The sequence below is a fragment of the Humulus lupulus genome, chromosome 6, assembly GCF_963169125.1.
Source record: "Humulus lupulus chromosome 6, drHumLupu1.1, whole genome shotgun sequence".
Classification (NCBI taxonomy): Eukaryota; Viridiplantae; Streptophyta; class Magnoliopsida; order Rosales; family Cannabaceae; genus Humulus; species Humulus lupulus.
Window position 1 is genome coordinate 210,979,474 of NC_084798.1, and position 22,675 is coordinate 211,002,148.

Below are 22,675 nucleotides of genomic sequence, written 5' to 3' on the forward strand. Positions count from 1 at the left end.
TATAAGAAGAATATCCGACCCTGAGTATGAGAATGAGTTCGAGAAAGTGTTTCTTAGAATCAACCGAATTCACAAGGACATAGAAAAGATTATCGATAGTCATACAATCATTTTAAAATCACATAAGAAGTTCATTGTTCTCATGCACTCAGCCAAATACTGCTAGCAGAACCAAGTTTAAAGATGGCATGGATGAAGTTTTATTTGATAATGATGTACCTATTGTAACGACCCAAATTTGCTAATAAGGCTTAGGGCCTTGATTAACGTGCTTGGAGGGCAATAAGTGAATTACTGTTATAATATGTGAATTTGTATGAATATGTGATTAGAGATGCATGTTTAGTTGAATTAAATATGCATGTGGGCCCCGTCTGGATATTAGGGGCATGTTTGTAATCTTAGCCCGTTGAGGGCATAAATATGACAAATATGAATAATTGTGATATATCTGTGTTGCATGATCTGAGACAGTCCTAGGGAGCGGTTAGCTAGAAAGTCACAATGGGGTCGAAAATCTGACTCGGGGCGAGTCGAGGGGAATTTCGGGTATTAGATGTTTTATGGCGTTATCGGGTTATGGAAATAAATATTTGGAGATATATTTGAGGTTAGAGTGTTTAGGAGGGAATATTGAGGAAATTTACTATTTTTCCCTCGGGGACATTTTTGGCACCTCGAGTCTTTGAGGTAACCTTATAGACTTAAGTTAAATAAAACAAAATATGGGAAACCCTTAGAATTCTCTAAACCGACCCTATCTCTCTCTCTTGAGTTTTCTCTCTTTTGGAAGCTTGGAGAACTCTTGGTGAAATCTAATCAAAGACTAAGAAGTTGAGCTGGGATTTTGGGAGCTTGAGGCTTGGAGCTTAGGGAACTAATCCAAGGATTTAACTCAGCTCAAGGTAAGCTTTAATCTTAGTAAATTGTACTGAATAGCTGCTGGTATTTTCAGAGTTTGCATGTGAGTAAAGTGGTGAATTGTTCTTGATTGTTTGGGTGAGTTATAGGGTTAGTTTTGTTGGGTTTTGCTGCTAGGATTGCTCTGGAAATGTTGTGATGATTCAGTGGGATTGTTGGGTTGATTTTGGGGTTAATTGGAATGGTTTTCGTCGCAAAAATGGAGAATTTTTCTGGGATTGAAGGGTCGGGCCGGGGAATTGTTCTTGCTGAGCCGCGACCCTCTGAAGCAGAATGGTGGCCTGGAAGAAGGGTGGTCCGCGGCGCGCCTGCCCTGTTTTGGGGTTACTCTCGGGTTTGGGGGCAGGCCGCGGCATGGCCTCATGGGGCCGCGACTCTTAGTGCAATTTTGGGCTTTAAAGTGTATTTAGGCTTGGGAATTCAAAGGTTAAAGCTCGGGATGGATTTTATCACCCGGGTTGGTAGAATTCAGGGTCACGGAGACTAAAATTATGACTCGAAGTTATTTAATGGATTAGAACATGATGGATGGATATTGCTGATGCATTGTGACTAGGGTTTCAGCGAGGCTCGGATTAGGGGACTGTGCTCGGGACATCGGTGCTTGGAAAGCTCGGGACACAGGTAAGAAAACTGCTGTACCCGTAGAGCTTGTGTTTCAGAGCACGACCCTAAATGATTGTGTTGCAGGGCATAGCCCTTTAATTGAGTTTTTCATGTTTAACTATATGCTTAATTATGTTATGTGTGCATATATGTGAATGAACGACAAGAGCTGGGAACGGCAAGGGCCGAGAACGGCGAAGGCCAGGAACGGCGAAAGGGTCGGGAGAAGCATTTAGCACGTGGAGTGTAAGTTGCCAGGGCGAGACCCTAAAGGATACCTGGGATATCCTCACGGTATGGACCGCAAATCTAGGGCTGGTAAAGTGCCTGGGACGGCATGGCCGTATGTGGTTAGCCTGATGATGGCCTATTTATATGTTAAGTGTGTAATACACATATGTTATATGCTTGTGAGGGTTTTCTTGCTGGGATTCGGCTCACAGGTGCTCTGTGGTGCAGGTAAGGGCAAGGGGAAAGTCGACCAATCATGAGTACGGAGAGCGTGAAGCGGCGCGTACATGTTTGGCCTGCCTGGCTGCCACGGCCAGGGGTAGTTTTGGGAAATGATTGTACTAAACCTAAATTTTGTCACTTAGTCGACTCTGATTGTGTTTTTTAGTTGTAAATATTTCTAAAGAGTATTTTGGGATCCCAAATGTTAAACGCTTTATGATTTTTAGTAAATGGAATTATCTTCAAAGTTTATGACTCTGTTTATGGTTTGATTACACTTTTGTCTTAAAACCTCAAATAGCGAGTTAAATGCACGTTTTAAACTCACTTAGTAACGGCTCTAAGGAAGTAGGGCGTTACAACTTGGTATCAGAGCGAGCCAAGGTTTATGGCTTATGGAGATTGACCGAACATGTACGCTCACTGTTAGTGACAAGCTCGACTCAGGGTTGGTTGGTTGGTAATGATTGACTATTATGCTTGAATATGTCCTTGAAAGCTGTAATGACCCAACTACTCTAGACTTTGGACCATTAATGAAAACTACACATAGACCCTAATTCTTAATAGAACTTACAAGTGAAAAGATCATAACTTTATTAAAAACTTGTAAAAATAAAGGTTAAACTTACATAAAATTTAAGTTAGGATATGGGATCCCATTGTTTTAAAATCAAAACATAACATAATTGTAATTAAAAGAGATTACATAAATAAATGCGAAAAATACACATAAAAACATAAGTAAAGACTTCATCCTCGAATTGAAACTCTTGGCTCTTTGAATCCATTCTGCCTCAATACACATGCCCAAAACTACCAAGAACCTTTCCTGTCACTAAAGCTATTTTCCTGCACATATAAACGAAAAGGAGTGAGCCTAATGCCCAGCAAGGAAAATCTAACACATAAACCATATACATAAATTTCATAAAGAAACATAAAAACATATCATAACGCTTATGTCACATACATACTATAATGGCCATTATTACTTGGGGTCTCATAAACTAAACAAGTCATATGCCCATTAGATTAGTGGGGCTTGCTAGCTAAGCAAGTCATATGGCCATAATCTATTTGGGGCTTGTTAGTTGTATAGGTCATATGCCCAAGTCTAAAAACATACTTAGCATAGCATATTACATAACATAAAATCATAAGATAACATATAAAATCATATAACACATAAATCCTATCCTATTTTCCTTACCAAATTACCGAGATATGAGAACAGGTTTTGAGACTTTGGAACACTCCTCAAAACCATAAATGGGAGAGTGAGTATACTAAAGAGAATGAGATGAAAAGAATGGAAGAACTTATACCATTAAGAATATACTTACCAAAAACTTATGTGCAAGTTCTTAGATTTCCTAACCAAGAATAAGGAATAAGGTTAGAATACTGAGTAGAAGACTACAAGAACATAAAGAAAATAATACCAAATGAACTAGAGTGTGGAATACCTTGAATGCTTCTATAGCCAATCTAAACCTTGAACCGAAATGCTATAGAACCTTACTTCCCAAGTGTTTGGTAAGCTTATAATGATCAAGCTTATAATTCCCAACCCAAGTGTTTACACTCTCACACTAACCTAACAACTTGTAGCCTCTGAACTTAGCTTAATAGATGAATAAATGGATGGGTACTAGGTCCTATTTATAGAGTTTAGGAATGAAAAGATCTTCATTCAACTTGAATAAAAATAATGGCTTTTTAAGTGAAAAATATTTGAATTATCGTTCAGCAGAGGCTGAAGACTCGTTCAGAAAGATGCTGGACTTATCAAGAGGATGAAGATTTGAATGGAGAACATTTTCAAAAAGTTTCAAAATGCCCTGAAGGAGGCGATATATCGCCTGGGCCAGTATGCCCGAGGCAATCGTGCGACGTTTTTTTTTTTTTTTTTCCGGGCTGCGATATATCGCCCCCTATAGCTGCGATATATCGACATAAGCTGAATATTTAAACACGAAATTACACATTTTTAGCTTAATTTGAATTGAGTAAACAGCCTTGACTAAGCCCTCTAACGTTTTCAAAGCTGCTGACTGACCCTATGATATTCAAATTTTAACCTTAATAAATTTAATCCTCAAAATACTTAATCATTATTAAACATACACATGACATGTGCTATTATCTTATTGGGTCTTATCTAAACCTTATAATATAATAAATATTACCCTCAATATCAGTCATATTAATCAAACCTTAGGTTAAAATTAATATTCCTAGACTATAGGTTAAACTTAGAAAATCTACATGTGTTACTATGAGTGTCCAAATAAATCCCGGTCTGAACCAATAAATCCACAGTCATAACAATAATACTACTATTACTATTATACTACTATCTAACTAGCTAAGTAAAGTTCTTGGACTCTGTTAGGAAAAATAATATTGCCTCAATGGAAATGGTAAGATAATGTTACCACTCTATGCAAAATATTACAATGGACAAGATTGATTAAATAAAGTGTTACAACTCTATAACTGAAAATACAAATAAAACAAAGGAAATGAAGAAGATGATGAAGAAGAAGAGAATAGTAAAATACAACTCAAAACAAAAGTTACAAATAAAATAAAGTGTTTGGACCAAATGAAGAGATTACAACTCTTAAACAAAATATACAAGTAAATAAAACAAGAGAATAAGAAGAAGAACAATAGAATAAAAGGAAGAACTTAAACCACAAACAAACTCTCACTTACACAACCTAAGTGAAGAGGATTGGGGATCACCAACTTGAACAAGGTTTAAAACCTTTGTCCAAAAGCTTATTTCCCCCTAACTCAAGCACTAAGGGATCTCTCTCAGATTTTGGAAATGCTTTATGGAATTATCAAGCCTCAAGGTGTTTCTAGCCAAGTGCTCTAGTGGATAGAAATGGTGTGTCTTACAAGTGAGCATTAGGCTCCTATTTATAGAGTTTAGAGACACCCTTTGAATTTAAAATTCCACTAACCCCCATGGCTGTTACCAATGATTAATTGGGTGTTTTATGGAATTAAAATAGAGATTTGGGAGTTACTTGGCTGTTGGAAACGTTCAAAATTGGAAAAAACCGAAGTATGGAAAATGGTGTCAGCCACTCAGGCCGCGGCCTGAAAAACACGAGCCGTGGCCCACGGTTTATTTTTTGCCTATTTTGCCTCTTGAGCCGCGGCCTGAAAAACTCAGGCCGCGGCCTAAGACGTTTTTTCAGCAACCAATTTTCCAACTTTTCCAAAACGTTCCAAATTCATTCCCACTTGATTTTGTAACTTCCATACACATTATGGGAGTTAAAATCACATCTCTATCAGCCATTTCTCATATGGCTTTAAGAAATTCATCTCAATATTCTGTAACAACAAATCTACACAATAATGGGTGATATTTAGGAGTTACAAATTTGTGATGAATTTGTAACACCAAATATGTTACATGTTTGGATATTTCACATATATCCAAATAATGTAACTCTCTATTATATGTTACAATATGTGACACTCTATGTCACATTTATTTAATCTAAAACATTATATTATAATATAATATAATTTTACATTATATTATAAAATAATATAACAGACTCTACAATTCTCCCCTACTAAAAAGAATTTCGTCCTCGAAATTTACTTACCAAATAACTCTGGATATCGGCCTTGCATGTCCTCCTCCAACTCCCATGTTGCCTCTCGTTCAGAACTATTACTCCATAGGACTTTTACTATAGGAAAGATCTTGGACTGTAACTGCTTCATCCCCCTATCCAGGATGTTAACCGGTCGTTCCTCGTAACTTAAGTCTTTTTGGAGTGCTATCGTATCGTGCTTGAGGACGTGAGATTGGTCTGGCACATATTTCCATAGCATCAAGATGTGGAACACGTTGTGACTATCGACTAGTGCTGGCGGAATCATGGTTAGTCTATCTATTACTATCCAAGCGGAATCATGCTACTTATTCATCCTTGGCAAACCCGTCACGAAGTCCATAGCTATATCGTCCCACTTCCATTCTGGTACGCTAAGCGGTTGCAATAAACCTGCAGGCCGCTGATGCTCTGCTTTCACTTGCTGGCATATAAGACACTTAGATACATACTCTGTTATGTCCTTCTTCATCCTTGGCCACCAGTATATTGTCTTAACATCATGAGTCATCTTGGTTGACCTTGGGTGAACTGAGTATGGGGTACTGTGTGCTTCTTCCAGAATCGTCTTCTTAATACTTTGATCATTTGGCACGCATACCCGATCCTTATATCTCAATAAACCTTGGCTAGATATTGAGAAATTTGTAGCCTTTCCTTCTCTGACTGCATCCATATGTGCTGCTAGTGTGTCGTCATGTCCCTGACCAATTCGTATATCCTTTAGCAGATTCGATTGGATAGACAAGTTAGCCAGCTTGCCTACAACTACTTCTATTCCGGCACTGATAAGCTCTTGCTATAACGGCTTTTCTATTCCAGATAGAGCTGCCAAATTTCCATAACTTTTCCTACTAAACGCATCGACAACTACGTTCACCTTCCCCGGGTCACTGGGTTACCGGTTCAACAGGTTGAGGTGCTAGTGCCGGTTCAACCTCTTTCTAATTGTTCAATCCTTTCTTAGACTGGATCTACGGGAGGTCTGACTTGAAGCAGCGAGAATTGGTTATCGTTGATTATAACTCCAGTTCCCCGCCTCAGCGCGGGGTGTTTGCGCCCGTTGAGATGGTCTCTCAGGTCCAAATTTGGGGGATTTTCATGCCCCCGGTTATGATTCAAATGCTCCCGTAAATTTGGGTGATCACCTTGATTTCCAGTGTTTCTACGTTCCTGGTCGTATATACTTACAAACCTGGTGTCACCCGAGCCTTCACTGACATGGCTCGTTGCACGATTATTTCGAGATGGGTTTCTTGCTGGTTGTCTCATCTCAATAGTGTGAGATTGAGACATTTGGCTTCTCGTGGGATCCCCTATGCTCCCCTGCAGTTTCCCCATTTCCACGCCTTCGCCCAACTCGCCTTTCCTTATCACCATGGGTCGGTTGTGCGTTCCTCCGAGTTTGTGAGGGATGCCTTATTGGCGATGGTAGGTGCCTTATTGGCGATGGTGGCTGCCATCCATTACGGGGCCTAGAAGGCCCTGAGTTTTCTCAATCAAGTTCTGCAACATTCTGCGCGGTACCAGGATTTCAGGTCCGAGCCTCCGAGGGGGCTCGGTTATTCGCTACTCCGGTTGGTGCCTCTGTAGTTGGGTTTCCAGGACCTCCAGCCCAGTTACTTTTCCAGGGCCTCGGTGGAGCAGGCTGTTCTGCTGGTGGCGGAGGCTGCTCCGCTCTTCGAGTGGCAGCATTTTTGCACGACCAACCCCGAGGCCTACGCAGTGGGATGTGGACGTCCCGCGGAGGCGGATCTGGGGCATCTTGCGGAGGTGGGGCCTGAGCTGCTTGCACTTCAGATGCCACCCTGGCTAGCTCTTCGTTGCATTTCTTATCTTCCACCAACTGCTTTCACAATTGACGATTTTCGAGTTCCATTATTGGGACGTATCGTTCAATATTGTAGTATATGTCCTCGTCGTCCCTGGGGGCAGGTGGTCCTCGAGAGTCAGATGAACCACTCCTCTCATCGGGGTCAGAATTCACCATAGGCTGTGTAACGCCCTGGTTACCCCAGAACAGTTACGGTGAACGGTGGACCGGAAATTTGACTCGCTACCCAAGTCCTTTGGTCAAAAACGTGCTCTAAGTGTAACTAACATGTTAAGGTATAAAACCAATAAAAAGGAAATGGTTATTTTATTATAAACTGCTCTGCAGAGCTAATCAAAATATTTACAAGTTATTCTCAGTACAAAATGGTCATTACTGTTCTCAAATTTACAATCCCGCCAACATAAGCGGCAAAAATAGGGTAAACCCCCTAGTTCCTCTGAGAACTCCTTGGCCGTGGTGGTCAAGCGGCCGCATATGTACACAACACCACCTAAGCTCTCCACTCAAGGCTAGGTGAGCTTTTCTTTTCCTTTACCTGCACCACATAGCACCCATGAGCCAAAGCCCAGCAAGAAAACATAACACTATACATAAACATTATCAAATGATTATCATTATAATCACACTGAGCATAAAGCTTTCAAACAAATGAGTGAATATCACTTCAGGTTCTGATAAACCATACTGAGTGACTGACAAGCAAGTCACTAATTCAAATGGAAGAGTGGCGGCTAGGTAAGCCACTAGCCTTCAACAGGTTTTGATAAACCATACTGAGTGACTGACATGCATGTCACTATTTCAAGTGGGAGAGTGGCTGCTAGGTAAGCCACTAACCTCCAAGCGCTTATTTCGTTCATCGACCCTTGGGGTCGGTCTGGCATTAATGCTCTTTGAATCATTCAATGCTGGTAGTCGATTAGATCTAATCTCTGTTGGCTTGTGTGATACACGCTAAGGCCGTCCTGACTAATGAGTCAGCGCAATGTGACCAGTGCCCAGTACCACTGCCGAACCTGACTAATAAGTCACAGCTTCACAGTTGATACTAGCACCTTTGCCAAATCTGACTAATGAGTCAGTACCATGCACAAGTGAGCAGTATATGCTAAGCATTCTATATTCAATCCATGCCCATATTTATACAACCAACATGCCTCATGAATATCCATGCATGTCACACTTGGGGTGCAATTTTCTTACCTCTGGTTCGAGCTAGAATGAATAGAAGAACAACCCCTGAGAACGATCAACCTTTTGGTCTTTTAGCGGTTACCTGGTCATAACCAATTATGCGATTCCATCAATAAAATAAATTAATAAATGGTTCACAATCTAAAACCACACTCCCGGGATCAATCCCCCACTCTCGGGATTCTTAATATACTCAAACGGGGCAAAGGAACCAAACCCCGAGCCTTAAGGATCATTCCGAGCCCTAAAATAGGTTTGCTGAAAAATGGACTAGCGATGCAGCCCTATTAAATGGCGCTGCAGCCCTATTGAGTGCCACTGCAGCCCTAATAAATGGCGATGCAGCCCTATTTCCAAGTCAGAGAGCCCAGCTCTCAGCCCTGCCTAGCGCTGCTGCGCCCTAAATGGCGCTGCTGCGCCAATTACAGACCAGAAACTTCCTGGTTCATCTTCCTTGCGATTTCTCTTGAAACCAACCCTCCATACCAATCCAAAACCTTACCAAAACACCCAATTCAACCCCTAAACTTCATCTACATCATACCCTCATCAAAACCCAATCAATCTTACACAGAAACTCCCATTGATTCCAACTATCCACATCAAAACTATAAGCTGAAAACTATTAGGAAAAACAGAGTATGGCTTATTTTCATGGATGAATTCTTACCTCAAATGGGATTAAAGTCCTTTTAAATGGATGAAACGAGTCTACAACTTCCAAGCTTTGATTTCCTAGCTTGTATCTTCAAATTGGGGCCAAAAACTTCAAAGGAAGAAGGAGAGAGATGGATGTACGGGAAGGAGAAAGATAACTCTGTTTTGGCTCTGTTTTATTCTACATGTTTCTACAGCCAACAGCCAACTTAAAGGTCATACAAATCCATCCAAATGACCTAAATACCCCTAAGTCACTTAAGGCTTCTAAAACCACTTCAAGGGTAAAATTGGTACTTTCCACTTATCCCGTTAATCATAATTAACGCTTCCCAATTCCCGCTAATCTCAATATTCTCAAACACCAATAATTCACGTCCCGTTACCCTATAATCCCCGATAGCGCTCTAATCATTAAAATCACCTCGAGACTCACCCCGAGCCCCGAGCTTAAGCCCGTTATGACCAAACCGATAATTAACATACCATGATCGTCTCATGCCGAATGGCTCAAACAAACCCACATCATAATGTGGTCTCAAAATATATCACCAACATGCGTACAAATAAACAATTCACCCTCAACGGGCCAAATTACCATCACACCCCTGTAATAAGAAATATGGACTCACATGCATGCATGCATTTCACATCATATTATAATATAATCAACACATACATGCATTTTATCAATTAATAACACAATTAAGCAAGTATGGCTCTCCCGGCCTACTATTCACGCCGTTAAACCATATTAGGGAATCTGGGGCATTACAGGCTGCTTTCCAGGGCATCGCGGATACTCGGCTTCATTTAAAATTTCCTCCTCAGGAATATTGGGATCATTTGCAGCGATTGCTAATCCGAGAGGCTTCCTGACCAAACAGACTCACGCATGTACTGTTTAATAACTCTCAATGAAAACACCAAACTGTTGACGCCTTTTTTCGTCAACTTTTACGTGCAAATGAATAAAGAGGAAAACCAGAGGGCTTTTACGTGGTTCAGCAGTTAACTCTGCCTAGTCCACGAGTCAGTGTTATTAAGACTTGGGAGTTTTCTGGAAACTTTTCAGAGAAGAGTTGCCCAGAGTTTTCTCTCAAGAAATTAGAAATCGGTCCCTTACAAATGGTGTTTCCTTCTCTATTTATAGAGAAGGTTGCAGAATTCTTTCCCACATATATCGGGAAGATATTCTGTAAATCAATTAATATAATGCTATTCAATGCATTATTTCCTTTATACACGGAAACGTCCCATGAAGATCGGGAACGGATAACAGATTAAATGATATCCCTTAAATATTGGGATTGTACAACAATAAACATATTCACGTGTAACTGATTAACCCAGATGATTCATCAAATCTTCGAGATCAACAATTGCCATTGAACTTGCCGAGACTATCAATCGATCACGAGCTCGCCGCCTAGCTTCGCTTATTCTCAGAACAAATAGATGCTGACGATGTTGTCACATCCGAGCTTGCACTTCCCGAGCTCGAGCCATCTCGCCTGAAGGCAATCAGGGAAAAATATATTCATGTGTCATACCATGGCCATTGCGAGCTCAGAGAATATTCGAGGCTACACATCCTCGAGGTCATTGTTTACTTCAGAGAGGTCCGACGGTTGGTTCATATCATGATCGCATATCTTTCGAGCTCACACATGACGAACCCAATTTTCGGGCTCATAACTTCTCATCTCGAAATCTGGGTGTAACAGTCCTAATAATAATATGTGTGGCTACCTTATGATCATCACTCTCATCATTTATTTGTTTTTATTTTTTGCATTTGAGATTTTGTACCTTCTTGTAAATTTCTACTTATTTATATATTTTTTAATATATAAATACTGACATAGTAATTTTTCTTTTAATATGGCTACCGGCCTAACCCTGCCAAAAAGATAAAATCTTAATTTTTTTTCTTACTGTATCGTTGTTTTTTTTTTTCTTAAAGTATGAATGTCAAAATTATAAGATACTTATTGTTATACCCAAAAATTGGAGAATGCATCCTAGGAGGCTAAGGAGAATGCATCTAGGAGACTCCAAGGAGGGTGTGGTCCTAGGAGACCCCAAGGGTGTGTAGGAGGCAAGCCTCCCAAGGTTTTCTAAGTGTTGGCTCGAACGTGTCCAAGGTAAATAGCTAAGGAGGAGGAGTCTCATGCAAGAGAATGGAGACTTAGACTTTCATAAGGAAAGTCTATACAATGTTCGATCGGACATGTTTGGGAGATGCTAAAGAAGGTTCCCTCAATGTTGTCCAAGGTGAGGTTGCCTCAGTATTGTCCAAGGTGAGGTTGCCTCAATATTGTCCAAGGAGAGGTTGCCTCAATATTGTCCAAGGTGAGGTTGCCTCAATATTGTCCAAGGTGAGGTTGCCTCAATATTGTCCAAGGTGAGGTTGCCCCAATGTTGTTCAAGGTGAGGTTCCAAGGAGGTTGCCTCGGACCACCTTGGTCTGAGGAGAAGCGAGATTGGTTCAAGGGAGAACATGACATGCTAGAGGAGAGTGCATGTTAGAGGAGAGAAGTGCATCTCCTACCACCATGCACGTTCAACCTACCACCATGCATATCCTACCACCATGCACGTTCGACCTACCAACATGCATATCCTACCACCATGCATGTTCAACCAGCACTTGCATGGGTAGTGAGTAGGAGGTGGACCAACTAGCTAGAGGAGACTAAGTCAGACACAACTTCAACAACATGCGCGGGAATCTCTCATTCTTCCCACAAATGGGGAGTTTGTTGCATTTTGAATTTTGAATGTTTATTTGTAATATAAATGTAATAAATATAATAAAATATCCCTATGATAAGGGGATATTAGTTGAGGATCCCATCTCTATAAATAGAGAGCTGATGGGATGAGAGAGGGACTTCTTTTGGGCTTATTCTTTCTAGAGAGATAAAATTGGGTCTGTCTGTTCTAGAGAGAGAAAGTGCTGAAATTAGAGAGAATTCTTGTATTTTCACAATCTGTACTGAAGAAACTCAGTTGGCACAGTCCATCTGATCTTGAGTATAGATTTATAAATCACAACTCTAAGTGGATTAGGCTATTACCGACAATCGGGGCTGAACCACTATAAAAATCATGTGTTATTTACTTTTCTTGTTTATACCGTCTGTTGTCGTTTACATTCTCTTGAAGGTTCGTCGTATTTGACGTTCTCACGTCGTTGGCTAAAAACGCAGTCAACATTTTGGTGCTTTCATTGAGAGCCTGAAGAGAAGAACAAACGGTCCCTAAAGCAAGATGGCGCCTAAGAACACCACTGCTGCTTCCAAGAGGACAAACTCCTCTAAAGAACCTGCTAGATCTGAAGGTCCTAGCCCACAATATCATGAGAATGAACCTAGGGTCATGCTTGAGGATGTGACTCCAGGAGTTGAAGAGCTCCAAGAGACCATGGGGGCCTTCCAGGAGGAGATGGCACAACTCCACGCTAAGCAGGAGGAGTTTGCTAAAGAGATGGCCAGGCAAAGAGCTGCGTTAGAGCAGCAAAGGCGTGATATGGAGGCCAGGAGTGAGGAGCTCAAACAACAACAGGAGGAGGTCAATCGGAAACATCGTGAAGCAACGCTTGCTTTGGAGGCAGCTACCCAGTTGGCTCAAGCCAATGCCCAAGCTGCAGTTCGAGGAGGACCCCCTCCAGGAGCAAGGACCACAGAAGTTGGTGGTAGGAGCAATGATAGACCAAGGAGGGGTGGTAATAACCCACCTAGTGAGGGAGATGGAGTTCGATCGCACACTACCTCAACCCAAGGGGAGCACTCTAGAACCCCCTCCAGAAGTCACCGATCGGGCAGTAAAAAGACTCCACCTGGGAAGGAGCAAAATAAAGCTCCTAGAGAGAAGAGGACCTCTCAGTTCAAAGATGGGCATGGTGGGGATGAGGCTGATAGTCATCCAACCAGCCAATCCAAGGAAAAGGAGGGCCACAACCCACAAGGAGGAGAACACTGCCCAGAGCGTGCCAAGAAGCCTCCATTGCACCCCGACCAGCGGCGTAGCAGGAGAGATGAAGTCCCACGTAGTAAGCCCACTGGGAAATTGAAGAGTACGGTGTTTGATCGGGTAGGAGAGCATGCTTCTCAGAAGGATCTGAGGGACGTTATCACCAACAAGAGGAGGACCGTCCCGGTCGAAGGGAAAAATCTGGACCGTCCTACCAGTTAATTAGAAATACTTGACGGTGGCGTGCCAGATGGTAATGCCCGACCAGGCGGTCAAAACCTTGGAACCTCATCAGTTTCACCAGCTATCCAAGCCCAGCTTGACATGCTAGCAGCTGCAGTGCAAGGTTTGTCGAAGCGACCTTCCGAGATAGATCCGATAGACTACCGGAGTGGCAGCCCGTTCTCTGCTCGAATAAGAGCAGCCCAACCACCAGCAAAGTACAAAGCACCAGTACTGCCAATTTATACCGAAAAGGCAGACCCAATAAGACATGTTGGGAAGTTTGAGGACCAGATGGAACTACTCGGGGTGAGTGATGACTATCGGTGTAGAGTCTTCCCCACCACCTTGACGGACACTGCCCAAGAGTGGTATTGGAGGTTTAAACCAAACTCCATTACCTCTTGGGAGTCATTCAGGAAGGAGTTTTGTAGACAATTTAGCACTGCCCAGACTCCACCAGTTTATGCCAACGACTTGGCAGATATCAAACAAAGAAAAGATGAGTCTCTAAAGAGCTATATACAGAGGTTCATGAGAGAAGCCAATAGAGCAACCGCTGTAGGAGACGAGGGGAAGATGGTTGCCATATCTGCTGGGATAATTTATCGGAGTCCTCTATGGGACAGCATCCATCGCCATCCAATCTCAACACTTCAACAATTTCTTGACCGGGCGGAAAAATATATGAATTTGGATGATGCGATAGAGAAAGGGGAGAATGGCATAAACAACCCAAGTAGACCAAGTGACTCTCCTAGTGATGGTGGAAAGAAACGTAGAAGTAATGGGTCTGACCACCATGAAGAAAAGAAGGCAAAGGTGGATTCAAGTGAGAAGCCAACCAAGTATGAGCCTCAATTCACCAACTACACCACTCTCTCAACCAGTAGAGCAGAGATATATCTTGCTAGTCAAGAGGAGGTTCCTTACAAAAAGCCTCCACCCATCAGGAGAGAGATGAGGAAGAGAGACATGAACAAGTATTGTCGCTTCCATGAAGATTATGGTCACGACACAAATGAATGCAACCACCTCAAGGACGAGATAGAATTTCTTCTCCGGTCGGGCAAGTTGAAGAAGTACCGAGCTGAGACACCCCAAGGAGAAGGAGGTAGAGGCAACTCCGGATTCAAGCGACAAAGATCTCCACCCTTGCAGCCTGGACCTGTGGACTTCACCGTGGACATTATATGTGGAGGTCCACCCTTAGCTGAGGAGAGCAACGAAGCAAGAGGAGGAGTATGCTAAGGAGGAGTGCTAGGAGCAGGAATCACTGGGGTGGCGTGCACATAGAGCGTCGAAGGAGATATTATTTTTAAATACCGCTTTCAGAGTGGTAGCTTGGTTTCGAGTTTTTTAGACTTGTTATTTAAGTTTGGTGTATGAACTGGTTATTTGCTAACCAGTCATTTTATTTTGAACAATTTTGGTTGTTTAAGACTCGTTGTTAGACATGTTTTGTCATTTTTAATTTACGAGTAATAAAAGAGACTACGTGTAGCGTGGTCGATTCTTGCTACAAATATGCATGTGTGTTAATTATCCGAGCAGTGTTCAACTGGTCGATATGTTCAAGCAGTGTTCAACTGCTTGAGTATTTTCCATATATTCTATGTGTTTCACGGGTAGTTAACTGCTCGAACAGATTCAGTCAGGTAGCAAGTGACTAAGGATCTTTCAACCTCCAACCACCTGGGGGGCACATGGGGTATGTTGGTGTATAACTTAACACAGGCAATAAGAGCACGAGGTAATATATCTGTTTTTAGGCTGACTTGTAAATTTTCGAAGTCCAAAAAGGCCATTAAGCTAACTTGCTTGGCAAAGCTTAAGTAACTTGGAATTTTTAAAAAAATCTCAAGTTAGGAGCAGATATTCGTGTGACCATAAACATCATGCTCATAAAATGTTAGAGCAATAAGAGTGTGAGAAAGTATACTTAGCATGGACTTATGAAATGTCTAGAATTTCTAAGTTAGAAAACTAAGTACTCATGCGAAAATCTAAGGCATACACCAGAGTGACTTTACTCTTCACAAGAAACTTATAACTTTTTAAGTCTAGAGGAGACTTAGAATGTTTTAAGTTAATAGAGAGAAGTAAAGTATAAGTGCCAACAGCTACAAGTTTAGCTCACCAGGTGCAAAGTTTTCTTGCTCAGGAGAGCAGATACAACTTCCCTGGTAGGCTAAGCATGTATCACCAATCGACTTCCCTGGAGTGAATCAAACAAATACGTGCAAAATAAATGCTACATGGTGAAAATTTCTCCTTGGGAGGAGAAGTCAAGTTTTCACCAAGATTTATTGAGAAAAATCAATCTCTCAAAATAATTTTGGGAGGCTCGAACAAAGGTGCTTCGATGGTCTTTCTTAAAAGGTCCTAAGAGTGCCTAAAGGTGAAATGTTTGGAAAAATTATAGCATGGAGTATACCATGTTTGGTCCGAAAGGTGTGTCTAGTTCCAAGGAGAAGCGTCCAAATGGGGATGCTGCCTATGTCCGATCGGATGTGCATGCTTAAAAGGCTGGTTACTGTTCCATGCATTGCATTGCATTCATGTCAACACGACTTATGCCTGTTTGACCATGCTCACGATCAATACAGATGCTTAAAGTGTTTGAAAAATGTGATGTCAAAGCATACCTTGAGACGGCCGATCGGATGCATGTTGATCCAAGGAGCATCTCGCCTACGTCCAAGGATCTAGGCCCAGAAATATTGGTGCCTAAGGTGCTGCATCTGAGGAGGAGAAACACACTTGAGTGGTTGGAAGCTACATTATATCCGATCGGAATGGGGAGCATTTGTCCGAGGAGATGCATCTAGTCCGAGGAACCCAGCTGCGTCCAAGTAGATGGATCTTGGCCAAGGAGAGGCCACAAAGTACCCGATCGAACCTTGATGGAGGAGCCAAATGCTTGGCTCGGGCCATGTCCGAGGAGAAGCCAAGACATTGGCTTGGACCTTGGTTCAAGGAAAGGCCGTGAGAACCATGTTGCATATCTCCGATCGAACCATGTTGAATATCTCCGATCGGACTATGTCCGAGGAGAGTCATGCATGTGTGCCAAGGAATTGGCTCGGACTTAAGCTTGGTGAGCTCCAAAATGCTTGGCTCGGACCTTAACTTGAGGAGTCCCTAAATGGAAAGCTCCGATCGGACAAGTTCGAGAGAAGCTCACCCTTGTGTGCCAAGGGTCCGATCGGACCTTGCTTGAAAGAGATAGGCTCGGACCACTTTGGTCCGAGGAGAAGGGTGTCATGTCCGATCGGACATGCCATGGGAGAGGTGCCTTGGACTATTTTGGTCCGAGGAGATGGCAAGAAAAAGATGGCTCGGACCACGCCAAAGGACTTAGATTTTGGCCGAGGTCACGCAATGTCTGATCGGACATGGATGGAGGATCCTAGTGCTTGGCTCGGACCTATCCGAGGTGAGCTTCAAGGAGATTAGTTCAGATCACATGGTCCAAGGAGAAGCCACAAAGAGTCCGATCGGACCTTAGTTTGGGCTTCCAAAAATTTGTAGCTGGGACATGACCGAGGAGAGCCAAAGCGGATGCCATAAGTGTTCAGGTAGGCCCGTGTGCGTCTAAGTGTTGGTGTCCGAACAACTAGGCTGCATCCGATCGGAGATGGTGGGCTGTTGTTAAGGCTTGAGGCATGCATTTCTTTGAACGAGGCGAGTGATCACTTCCGATCGGGCATTGAAAACTTTAGGCAATTGTGTAGTCCAATCGGACCACACTTACCTATCTTTGCATTGAAATGCCCGACTTGGCAGCAGACTTTGAACCCCCTTAAACTCCCATGCCCGATCGGACATCCTGGGGGAATTCACGCTGGGCTCGCGTGAAGGAAGGCTGGACGTTTCCTTGGTCAAGCTTTGCCCGATCGAACCATGTCATGAAAGCTCCGATCGGACCATGTCCGAGGAGACCATGCATGTGTTCCAAAATGGTTGGCTCGGAGCAAGTCAGAGGAGAAGTCCCATACAAGCCAAAAGATGGAGTTAGTTTTGGGCCAAAAGTGCATTGTCCGATCGGACATGGTTGAAGATGCCAAGAAGAGTGTCCAGGTCCGATCGGATCACATCCAAGGAGACCATGTTTTGCATGGTGCAAGCCGAGCATGTCCAAGGAGCCTAATGCATGTGTCCGATCGAACAATCTTGTTCAAGGGCCCTAGTCCTAGCATCCGATCGATCACCGAAATTCTAATCCTAGCGCAACCAAATCGAGGATATTCAACAACCTGTCTCTATACTATGATGTTTTTGCAACATATACAAAGGGAGCTTATGTTTTCATTACATCAAGAAATAGAGTTTGAAGAAATCACAAGGCAAGTTCGAGACAAGTTCTGTCATGGGAGTTTACGTGAAAGTTATCAACCGGATAGGAGCTTCGGGATGACCTCGAGAGCATTTTGCTAGAAGAAAAGTTTATCATACGAGGGAAATCGTATAATAAACTTGGGGGGCAAATGTTATACCCAAAAATTGGAGAATGCATCCTAGGAGGCTAAGGAGAATGCATCTAGGAGACTCCAAGGAGGGTGTGGTCCTAGGAGACCCCAAGGGTGTGTGGGAGGCAAGCCTCCCAAGGTTTTCTAAGTGTTGGCTCGAACGTGTCCAAGGTAAATAGCTAAGGAGGAGGAGTCTCATGCAAGAGAATGGAGACTTAGACTTTCATAAGGAAAGTCTATACAATGTTCGATCGGACATGTTTGGGAGATGCTAAAGAAGGTTCCCTCAATGTTGTCCAAGGTGAGGTTACCTCAGTATTGTCCAAGGTGAGGTTGCCTCAATATTGTCCAAGGTGAGGTTGCCTCAATATTGTCCAAGGTGAGGTTGCCTCAATATTGTCCAAGGTGAGGTTGCCCCAATGTTGTTCAAGGTGAGGTGCCAAGGAGGTTGCCTCGGACCACCTTGGTCTGAGGAGAAGCGAGATTGGTTCAAGGGAGAACATGACATGCTAGAGGAGAGTGCATGTTAGAGGAGAGAAGTGCATCTCCTACCACCATGCACGTTCAACCTACCACCATGCATATCCTACCACCATGCACGTTCGACCTACCAACATGCATATCCTACCACCATGCATGTTCAACCAGCACTTGCATGGGTAGTGAGTAGGAGGTGGACCAACTAGCTAGAGGAGACTAAGTCAGACACAACTTCAACAACATACGCGGGAATCTCTCATTCTTCCCACAAATGGGGAGTTTGTTGCATTTTGAATTTTGAATGTTTATTTGTAATATAAATGTAATAAATATAATAAAATATCCCTATGATAAGGGGATATTAGTTGAGGATCCCATCTCTATAAATAGAGAGCTGATGGGATGAGAGAGGGACTTCTTTTGGGCTTATTCTTTCTAGAGAGATAAAATTGGGTCTGTCTGTTCTAGAGAGAGAAAGTGCTGAAATTAGAGAGAATTCTTGTATTTTCACAATCTGTACTGAAGAAACTCAGTTGGCACAGTCCATCTGATCTTGAGTATAGATTTATAAATCACAACTCTAAGTGGATTAGGCTATTACCGACAATCGGGGCTGAACCACTATAAAAATCCTGTGTTATTTACTTTTCTTGTTTATACCGTCTGTTGTCGTTTACATTCTCTTGAAGGTTCGTCGTATTTGACGTTCTCACGTCGTTGCCTAAAAACGCAGTCAACACTTATATTTCGAACTAATTAATGTAAGGATATATATTATTAACACAAATAAGATCAAAGATTAATTATTGCATTGTCAATTAGAATTATGTTGGAACCCATAAATGTTATTATTGAAGATTTGCCTCGTTTTTATACAGTGGTCGCGCCCTGGATCATGTCTGGCCGTGGCCTCCCAGTCAGAGAGTAGTGACTGCGACCAGGATTGTTAGTGGTCACGGCCTGTGCCCATGTCTCAACATGCATTTGGATGTCTCAACATTTTTGGGTTTTATATTAGAAAATCAGTTTTGACAGGATTTGTTGGTGTAGCTGGTTCTCTTATTAGAGATATATTTACCCATTTTGTTCAGAATGTTTAAGATCGAATCAGAGAGTGCATTTTGAAATTGAGAGAGATTTCAAGAGAGAGAAATTAGTTCTTGGAGAACTAATCTCTAGGGTTGGTAACTTTCTTCTAATTGTTCTTCATACACAATTGGGGTTTGAAAGTGGCTATTTATATCTCTGTACATTACATTGGTGGCTGTAATCTCTTGTATTTTCATAGTGAATTTCGTCTAGGGCTTTGCCTTGCCTTGGATGTAGGTTGCAAAAGCATCTTGCTTTTGTCTACTGAACTAAGTGAACTTTGTGTTGTGTGTTTATGCTTTTGTTCTGGTATATTGTGTTCATCTTTCTTCTCTTGTGATTAGGTTTGATCCTAACATACTGGTCTCAGAGCCATGTTGGAGTAATCGGCTGGAAGATTGAAGTTCTTGGTTCAAAGGAGACAAGTTCTTGGTGTTAAAAAGTGGGTTCTACTAAAAGAAATTTTCATTGAAGAATTCCTTGCCAGAAGCTCCTTCAATCATGTCAACCTCTAAATTTGAAGTAGAAAAATCTGATGGCAAGAACGATTTCAATTTACGGCGACAAAAGTTGATGGCACATTTGGGAAATTTCGGGATGGATGGTGCTCTTGAAGGTGAGTCCAAGATGGGGGATTCAATTAAGAACAAGGTTAAGATTCTCAAGAAGGCAAAAAACACAATCGTTGTGAGTTTGAGCGATTCAGTTCTAAGAAAGGTAATCAAAGAAACATCAGCTTGTGAAATGTGGAGTAAGTTAGAACAATTGTATATAACAAAGGCTTTACCAAATAGGATTTATTTGAAGCAAAAGTTTTATGTTTTCAAGATGGATGAGAATAAATCCATTGATGAAAATATAGATGAATTCACTAAGTTAGTTTCAGATCTGGAAAATCTAGAAGTTAAAATAGATGAGGAAGACTAAGCTATTTTTCTTTTGAATTCTCTCCCTTAGCGATATGACCAACTCAGGGACACTATTAAGTACATCAAGGACACTTTGACTCTAGAGGAAGTGACAGGAGCTGCTGCTTACTCCAAAGAACTAGATTTGAAGGCTAATGGCAAGCAATCCAAATAGAATGGAGAAGGTTTGAGTGTTAGAGGAAGGTCGGAGAATAGGGGAAATCAAAAGAAAAGAAAAGGAAGGTCTTGGTCACAGTCAAGAAATGGTGCTCAAGGACCAAAGGTTTGTTGGATTTGTCATTATAATAAGCAATGTCATTAGTGGAAGTCTAACAATGATCAAAAATCAGGAAAAGAGACTTTTGGAATCACAGCAACTGTCTCAGATGAGTTCGGTACAGTCGATGGTTTGACAGTCGTTTAAGATGTTTTAACAATTACTAATGCATATTCAAAGGATGAGTGGATCCTAGATTCAGGGTGTACTTTCCATATGACACCTAGAAGGGAATGGTTTATTGACAACAAAACAGTTCAAGTAAACAAGGTACTCATGGGCAACAACCAAACTTGTGATGTTGTTGGTGAAGGGAGAATAAAGCTAAAGTTGTGGGATGGTACACTTAGGATTTTGACTGGGGTTAAGCACATTCCAGGGTTGAAATGGAATCTGATGTTGTTGGATTATCTTACACAGGATCTTTATTTATTTTCATGTATATCTAATATTAAACAAATTAATACGAGATAGCCTAAAACATGTTTCTAAAATTCAATTAAAAGAGAAACAAAGAATAGAATACTTACAGTATACGCACTGGATTTAAAGAGTCATTCCTTCAGTTTCTCTAACTCTTGTATCCTCTCTATCGCAGAGTATTATCAAGAAACTGAACCGATCTTCTATTTTCTTCACAATCTTCCAATGTTCCTTAGAACCACCTAGACTAGTGTGGACAATTCTCAACACATGAGATAGATATAGAGAGAAGAAGAGAAAATAACAAAGAGGCTTAGAAAAGGACTTGTGTTTAGAGAGAATCTAAAACTATCAGAAAATCTGACTTATGACTTATCAAACTTATTTTTGACTTCTCTCTAAGCACTCCTTTTATAGACTCAATTAGGCCATTTAATTTAATTAAAAAATCAATAAAATAATAGTCATTTTGAAGCCCTAGGTTGAAATTATCATGGGCTATAGGCCCGTGAAATTTCTCATTTGATTATAAGCCCATTTGACTTAAAATCAAGGCCTGTATTATTTTCTATTGATTTAATTAATTAAATAATTATTTAAATCCTTTATCAAATTAATTATTTATAGTTTGAACCTTGATTTAAATTTATTTATTAATTTAGATACCAATTTATCTTAATTAATAAATCTGCCATAAATTCTCTTTTCTTCTAAAAAATACACAACTCTGTGAAACTATCCAAAATTGACCTGGTCAACTTTGATAATTCTAATTGATGATTAAATCAATTAATTGAGATTGTCTAGATGATTTTATCCAAGGTACAATGGGGACCATGGGCCTATGAAATCAAGCTCCAATAAGTTATCATAAATCTAACAAATAAATTTACTAACTTATTAATTCCTCGTGACTCCACTATAAACTTGGAATTGCACTCTTGAATTCATAGAACGCTCTATAACAAATATAGATACGCTATTAATTATCCATTGTTACAACCATAATTGTCACTCAATCCTCTATAGACGGTCTACAATGAGATAGGACTAAAATACCGTTTTACCCCTCATTGTATTTTATCCTTAAAAGACTTAGTTCCTTGTAAATGATATTTCAGTAAACTAATTTAATTACTGAAATGAGATCTCTATCATTTAACACCTCGAACCAAACTAAAAGGAAACCATCATTTCACTTCTTTATCAGAAGCTATAGATGTTCATATCTATGATTAACACTCCCACTCAATTATACTACCGAGTTCCCAAGATGTAAATATGGGCTAGTCCGTAGGGTAAGCTGGTAACGAACAAGTCAAAGAACTCAAATAATACAATCAGTTAGAATACTAACCACTCATAATTGAGATTGAATTGACCTATGGTCAACTATATGATATGACTAGAATAGATAATAACGGTATGTTTACTTATCTTATCAACTGTCAATATCGGTCCAGTCCGATGTAACAAATACATCCGATCTTATCTACTTTGCTAATGTT